At 47.1% G+C, this 6,850-nt stretch overlaps 1 pseudogene; it reads left to right on the top strand.

The window, feature by feature from the left end:
* Positions 1 to 6,496: 6,496 nt before the first annotated feature.
* Positions 6,497 to 6,850, top strand: part of LOC119281846 — a 4,244-nt pseudogene continuing 3,890 nt past the window's right edge.

Here is a 6,850-nt window from a genome sequence, read left to right as displayed (position 1 = left end):
ACAATCCATATTGCTTTCGGATCTGAATTAGGAGGTATACCCAACTGTTTTGGGTGTCCTATGAAGATGCATTTTATCCGCTTTGGGTTCGAGCTTATCAACCTGAAACTTTTTCACATAAGCGTCGCAGCCCCAAACCTTTAAGAAATGACAGCATAGGTTTCTCTAAACCGGTGTCATCTCAACAGAATTACGTGGTACCCTATTAAAGTGAGTGCGGATATCTCTAATGCCTAACCCATGAACGATAGTGGTAATTCGATAAGAGACATCATGGTACCCACCATATCCAATAGGGTGCAACTATGATGTTTGGACACACCATCACACTATGGTGTTCTAGGCGGTATTAATTGTAAAACAATTTCCACAATGTCTTAATTGCGTGCCAAAACTCGTAACTCAGATATTCATCTCTATGATCATATCATAGACATTTTATCCTCTTGTCACAATGATCTTCTACTTCACTCTGAAATTACTTGAATCATTCAATAATTCAGACTTGTGTTTCATCAAGAAAATATTCTCAACATCTACTCGAATCATCTGTGAAGTAAGAACATAACGATATTCACTGCATGCCTCAGCACTCATTGGACTGCACACATCAAAATGTGTTACTTCCAACGAGTTGCTGTCTTGTTCCGTCTTACTAAAACGAGGCTTTCAGTCATCTTGCCCATGTGGTATGATTTGCATGTCTCAAGTGATTCAAAATCAAGTGAGTTCAAACGGTCCATTTGCATGGAGTTTCTTCATGCATATACACCAATAGACATGGTTCGCATGTCTCAAACTTTTCAAAAATGAGTGAGTCCAAAGATCCATCAATGGAGCTTCTTCATGCATTTTATACCGATATGACTTACGTGGCAGTGCCACAAGTAGGTGGTACTATCATTACTATCTTTTGGCATGAACATGTGTATCACTACGATCGAGATTTCAATGAACCATTCATTTTAGGTGCAAGACCATTGAAGGTATTATTCAAATAAATAGAGTAACCATTATTCTCTTTAAATGAATAACCGTATTGCAATAGTCATAATCCAATCATGTCTATGCTCAACGCAAACACCAAATAACAATTATTCAGGTTTTAACACCAATCTCGATGGTAGAGGGAGCGTGCGATGCTTGATCATATCAACATTGGAAACATTTCCAACACATATCGTCAACTCACCTTTAGCTAGTCTTCGTTTATTCCGTAGCTTTTATTTCGAGTTACTAACAATTAGCAACCGAACCGGTATCTAATACCCTGGTGCTACTAGGAGTACTAGTAAAGTACACATCAACACAATGTATATCCAATATACTTCTATCGACCTTGCCAGCCTTCTCATCTACCAAGTATCTAGGGTAATTCTGCTCCAGTGGCTGTTCCCTTTATTACAGAAGCACTTAGTCCCGGGTTTGGGTTCAACCTTGGGTTTCTTCACTAGAGTAGCAGCTAAATTGCCGTTTCATGAAGTATCCCTTTGTTCCCTTGCCCTTCTTGAAACTAGTGGTTTCACCAACCATCAACAATTGATGCTCCTTCTTGATTTCTACTTTCGCGGTGTCAAACATCACGAATATTTCAAGGATCATCATATCTATCCCTGATATGTTATAGTTCATCACGAAGCTCTAGCAGCTTGGTGGCAATGACTTTGGGGAAACATCACTATCTCATCTGGAAGATCAACTCCCACCCAATTCAAGTGATTGTTGCACTCAGAAAATCTGAGCACAAGCTCAACGATTGAGCTTTTCTCCCTTAGTTTGCAGGCTAAGAAAATCGTCGGAGGTCTCATACCTCTTGACGTGGGCACGAGCCTGAAATCCCAATTTCAGCCCTTGAAACATCTCATATGTTCCGCGATGTTTCGAAAACGTCTTTAGTGCCTCAACTCTAAACCGTTTAATTGAACTATCACGTAGTTATCAAAATGTGTATGTCCGATGTTCGCAACATCCACAAACGACGTTTGGGGTTCGGCACACTGAGCAGTGCATTAAGGACATAAGCTTTCTACTGTCCGCATAATTGCTACTTTCAACTTTCAACTATATTTTCTCTAGGAACATATCTAAAACAGTAGAACTAAAGCGCGAGCTACGACATAATTTGCAAAATCCTTTTGACTATGTTCAGATAATTAAGTTCATCTTATGAACTCCCACTCAGATAGACATCCCTCTAGTCATCTAAGTGATTACATGATCCGAGTCAACTAGGCCGTGTCCGATCATCACGTGAGACGGACTAGTCATCATCGGTGAACATCTTCATGTTGATCGTATCTACTATACGACTCATGCTTGACCTTTCGGTCTACGTGTTCCGAGGCCATGTTTGTACATGCTAGGCTCGTCAAGTTAACCCTAAGTGTATTGCATGTGTAAATCTGTCTTACACCCGTTGTATGTGAACGTAAGGATCTATCACACCCGATCATCACGTGGTGCTTCGAAGCGACGAACTTTAGCAACGGTGCACAGTTAGGGGAGAACACTTCTTGAAATTGGTGTAAGGGATCATCTTATTTACTACCGTCGTTCTAAGTAAACAAGATGCATAAACATAATAAACATCACATGCAACTATATAGTAGTGACATGATATGGCCAATATCATATAGCTCCATTGATCTCCATCTTCGGGATTCCATGATCATCATCGTCACCGGCATGACACCATGATCTCCATCATCATGATCTCCATCATCATGTCTTCATGAAGTTGTCTCGCCAACTATTACTTCTACTACTATGGCTACCGGTTAGCAATAAAGTAAAGTAATTACATGGCGTTGTTCAATGACACGCAGGTCATACAATAAATAAAGACAACTCCTATGGCTCCTGCCGGTTGTCATACTCATCGACATGCAAGTCGTGAATCCTATTACAAGAACATGATCAATCTCATACATCACATATCATTCATCACATTCTTCTTGGCCATATCACATCACATAGCATACCCTGCAAAAACAAGTTAGACGTCCTCTAATTGTTGTTGCATGTTTTACGTGGCTGCTATGGGTTTCTAGCAAGAACGTTTCTTACCTACGCAAAACCACAACATGATATGCCAATTGCTATTTACCCTTCATAAGGACCCTTTTCATCGAACCTGTTCCGACTAAAGTGGGAGAGACTGGCACCCGCTAGCCACCTTATGCACCAAGTGCATGTCAGTCGGTGGAACCTGTCTCACGTAAGAGTACGTGTAAGGTCGGTCCGGGCCGCTTCATCCCACAATACCGTCGAAACAAGATTGGACTAGTAACGTTAAGCATATTGAACAAAATCAACGCCCACAACTACTTTGTGTTCTACTCATGCAAAGAATCTACGCAATAGACCTAGCTCATGATGCCACTGTTGGGGAACGTAGCAGAAATTCAAAATTTTCCTACGTGTCACCAAGATCTATCTATGGAGAAACCAGCAACGAGGGGAAGGAGAGTGCATCTACATACCCTTGTAGATCGCTAAGCGGAAGCGTTCAAGTGAATGGGGTTGATGGAGTCATACTCGTCGTGATTCAAATCACCGATGATCCTAGTGCCGAACGGACGGCACCTCCGCGTTCAACACACGTATAGCCCGGTGACGTCTCCCATGCCTTGATCCAGCAAGGAGAGAGGGAGAGGTTGAGGAAGACTCCATCCAACAGCAGCACAATGGCATGGTGGTGGTGGAGGAGCGTGGCTATCCTGCAGGGCTTCGCCAAGCACCACAGAAGAGGAGGAAGAAGAGATGCAGGGTTGCACCAACGAGAGATCGAATCACGTATTTTGGGCAGCCCCTAGGCCTCATATATATAGGGGAAGGGGAGGAGGGTGCGCCCCCTCTAGGGTTCCCACCCCTAGAGGGGCGGCAGCCCCAAACCCATCTATGGGTGGCGGCCACAAGGGGGAAGGAGAGGGAGGCGCAGGGAGTATGGGCCTTAGGGCCCATCTGCCCTTAGGGTTTGCCCTCTCCCCTCCTAGTTGCGCCTTGGGCAAGGGTGGGAGGCACACCATCCCACTCTGGGGCTGGTCCCTTTCCACTCTAGGCCCATGCAAGCCTCCGGGGCCGGTGGCCCCACTTGGTGGACCCCCGGGACCCTTCCGGTGGTCCCGGTACGTTACCGATAAAACCCGAAACTTTTCCGGTGACCAAAACAGGACTTCCCATATATAAATCTTTACCTCCGGACCATTCTGGAACTCCTCGTGACGTCCGGGATCTCATCCGGGACTCCGAACAACATTCGGTAACCACATACAAACTTCCTTTATAACCCTAGCGTCATCGAACCTTAAGTGTGTAGACCCTACGGGTTTGGGAGACATGCAGACATGACCGAGACGTTCTCCAGTCAATAACCAACAGCGGGATCTGGATACCCATGTTGGCTCCCACATGTTCCACAATGATCTCATCGGATGAACCACGATGTCAAGGACTCAATCAATCCCGTATACAATTCCCTTTGTCTAGCGGTATTGTACTTGCCTGAGGTTCGATCGTCGGTATACCGATACCTTGTTCAATCTCGTTACCGGCAAGTCTCTTTACTCGTTCCGTAATACATCATCCCGTGATCAACCCCTTGGTCACATTGTGCACATTATGATGATGTCCTACCGAGTGGGCCCAGAGATACCTCTCCGTTTACACGGAGTGACAAATCCCAGTCTCGATTCGTGCCAACCCAACAGACACTTTCGGAGATACCTGTAATGCACCTTTATAGCCACCCAGTTACGTTGTGACGTTTGGTACACCCAAAGCATTCCTACGGTATCCGGGAGTTGCACAATCTCATGGTCTAAGGAAAAGATACTTGACATTAGAAAAGCTTTAGCATACGAACTACACGATCTTTGTGCTAGGCTTCGGATTGGGTCTTGTCCATCACATCATTCTCCTAATGACGTGATCCCGTTATCAACGACATCCAATGTCCATGGTCAGGAAACCGTAACCATCTATTGATCAACGAGCTAGTCAACTAGAGGCTTACTAGGGACATGGTGTTGTCTATATATCCACACATGTATCTGAGTTTCCTATCAATACAATTATAGCATGGACAATAAACGATTATCATGAACAAGGAAATATAATAATAACCAAATTATTATTGCCTCTAGGGCATATTTCCAACAAAGGTATCAACGACTGTAGCAACAATGACAGGCTATGCAACAGAATAGGAGTAACCGAACAGTAACATGCTACACTACTCTCATGCAAGTAGTATAGAGAAGAATAGGCGATATCTAGTGATCAAGGGGGGGGCTTGCCTAGTTGCTTTGGCAAGGAGGGGTCGTCGGTGACGTAGTCGTACTCAATCGCATCAACGCCGGTATCGGGGTCTAGCGGAGAAGAAGAGGGGGAATGAAACGGTAAATATGGAGCAAACAAAGCATCACAAAATATAACAAGGCAATACGCGGTGCCAGGAGTGATCTAATGCAGGGATAGGGGGTACCGGCGGAGGGGGAAAACATCCGGGAAAGTATCCCGGTGTTTCGCGTTTTCAGACAGAAGAAACGAAGGTGAAATGTTGCATGTTCTCTATGCTAGGGACGTGTGGCTGATGAACGGGCTGCGTATTCGGATTCGTCTCGTCGTTCTGAGCAACTTTCATGTACAAAGTTTTTCCAACCGAGTTACAGATTATTTTATATTAATTTTTAAAGTTCTAAATCATTTTTTTAAATTATTATTAATTTGAAATTAAATAGGAAATGCTAAATGTACCGAGCCTACACAACAGTGTACACATGGGCTGACATGTGGGCCAGGGGGACCCAGTTGACCAGTCAAAGTTTGACTGGTCAACAGAAGTTGGGGGCCCCCTGTCATTGACTGCCTAGTTAACTAACAGTTTTAGTTAGACTAATTAGGTAGTTAACAGGTTAATTAACAAGATTAATTAGATTAATTAATTCATTTGGTTAATTAATTAACTAATTATTTTAATTATTATATCTTTTCATTTATTTATTTTTCGTTTTCGGGTGGACCCCGCGTGTCATTGGCTAGAGGCCTTAGCGGGCACTGGGCGCAAAGCGGGACGGACCGATCGGGCACCCGCCCAGAAGGGGGCGAGGCCGCGGCCGGTGGCGGCCCCATGGCAGGTGACCGCCAGCGGCAGCGGCGGAGGAGCATCGGGGCGCGACAGTGGCGGAGCGGCATAAGGCCAGTGGCCAGGGACAGAGCTACACGTGCAGTCGCGGGCAGAGGCTGCCGCCGACGCCAACAGCGACGGGAGGCAAGCAAGGCACGACGGCGGGTCCGGCCGGATGGAGCAGGGCGGAAGCCGCCTCGACCGAGTGCGGCGATGCGCTTGATAGCGCACGGGAGCAATGACGAGCATGGATGCGGGGCGACGACATGCGCGGGCGCAGGCGCGTGCGGCGTGGGTGCCTGGCCGTGGGCGCGCCCGGTGTGCGGCGGGAGCAAGGCCGAGGAGAAGGAGGGGGGGCCTCACGAGGTAGCTGTAGGGTACGGGGCAGCGGGGCTCGGGGAGGAAGATGGGGATGACGGCGACGACGAAGAGGGCGGCGAGGCGAAGGCGCGTCGAGCTTCAGGCGGCAAGGATCGGAGAAGCCGTTCGGGAAGGAGACGAGGAGGTCCGGTGGGGAGGGCGGTCCAGCGAGGGCGGGTCCGAGCGGCACTGCAGGGTGACGGCGACGAGCGATGTCGGCGACAGAGTCATGGCGGCGCGGGGAGGAGACGAGGAGGCGACGGATCCAGCGACGAAACTTGGCGGCGGGCCACGGGATCCGCGGGCGGCAACGGCAACTTCGACGAGGTGCGGTCGGGGTTGAGCCCCGATCCAGATTGGGGG

The sequence above is a fragment of the Triticum dicoccoides genome, chromosome 3B (genome assembly GCF_002162155.2).
Source record: "Triticum dicoccoides isolate Atlit2015 ecotype Zavitan chromosome 3B, WEW_v2.0, whole genome shotgun sequence".
Lineage (NCBI taxonomy): Eukaryota > Viridiplantae > Streptophyta > Magnoliopsida > Poales > Poaceae > Triticum > Triticum dicoccoides.
Note: the sequence above shows the minus strand (reverse complement) of the source record. Positions and strands in the feature narration are given on the sequence as shown.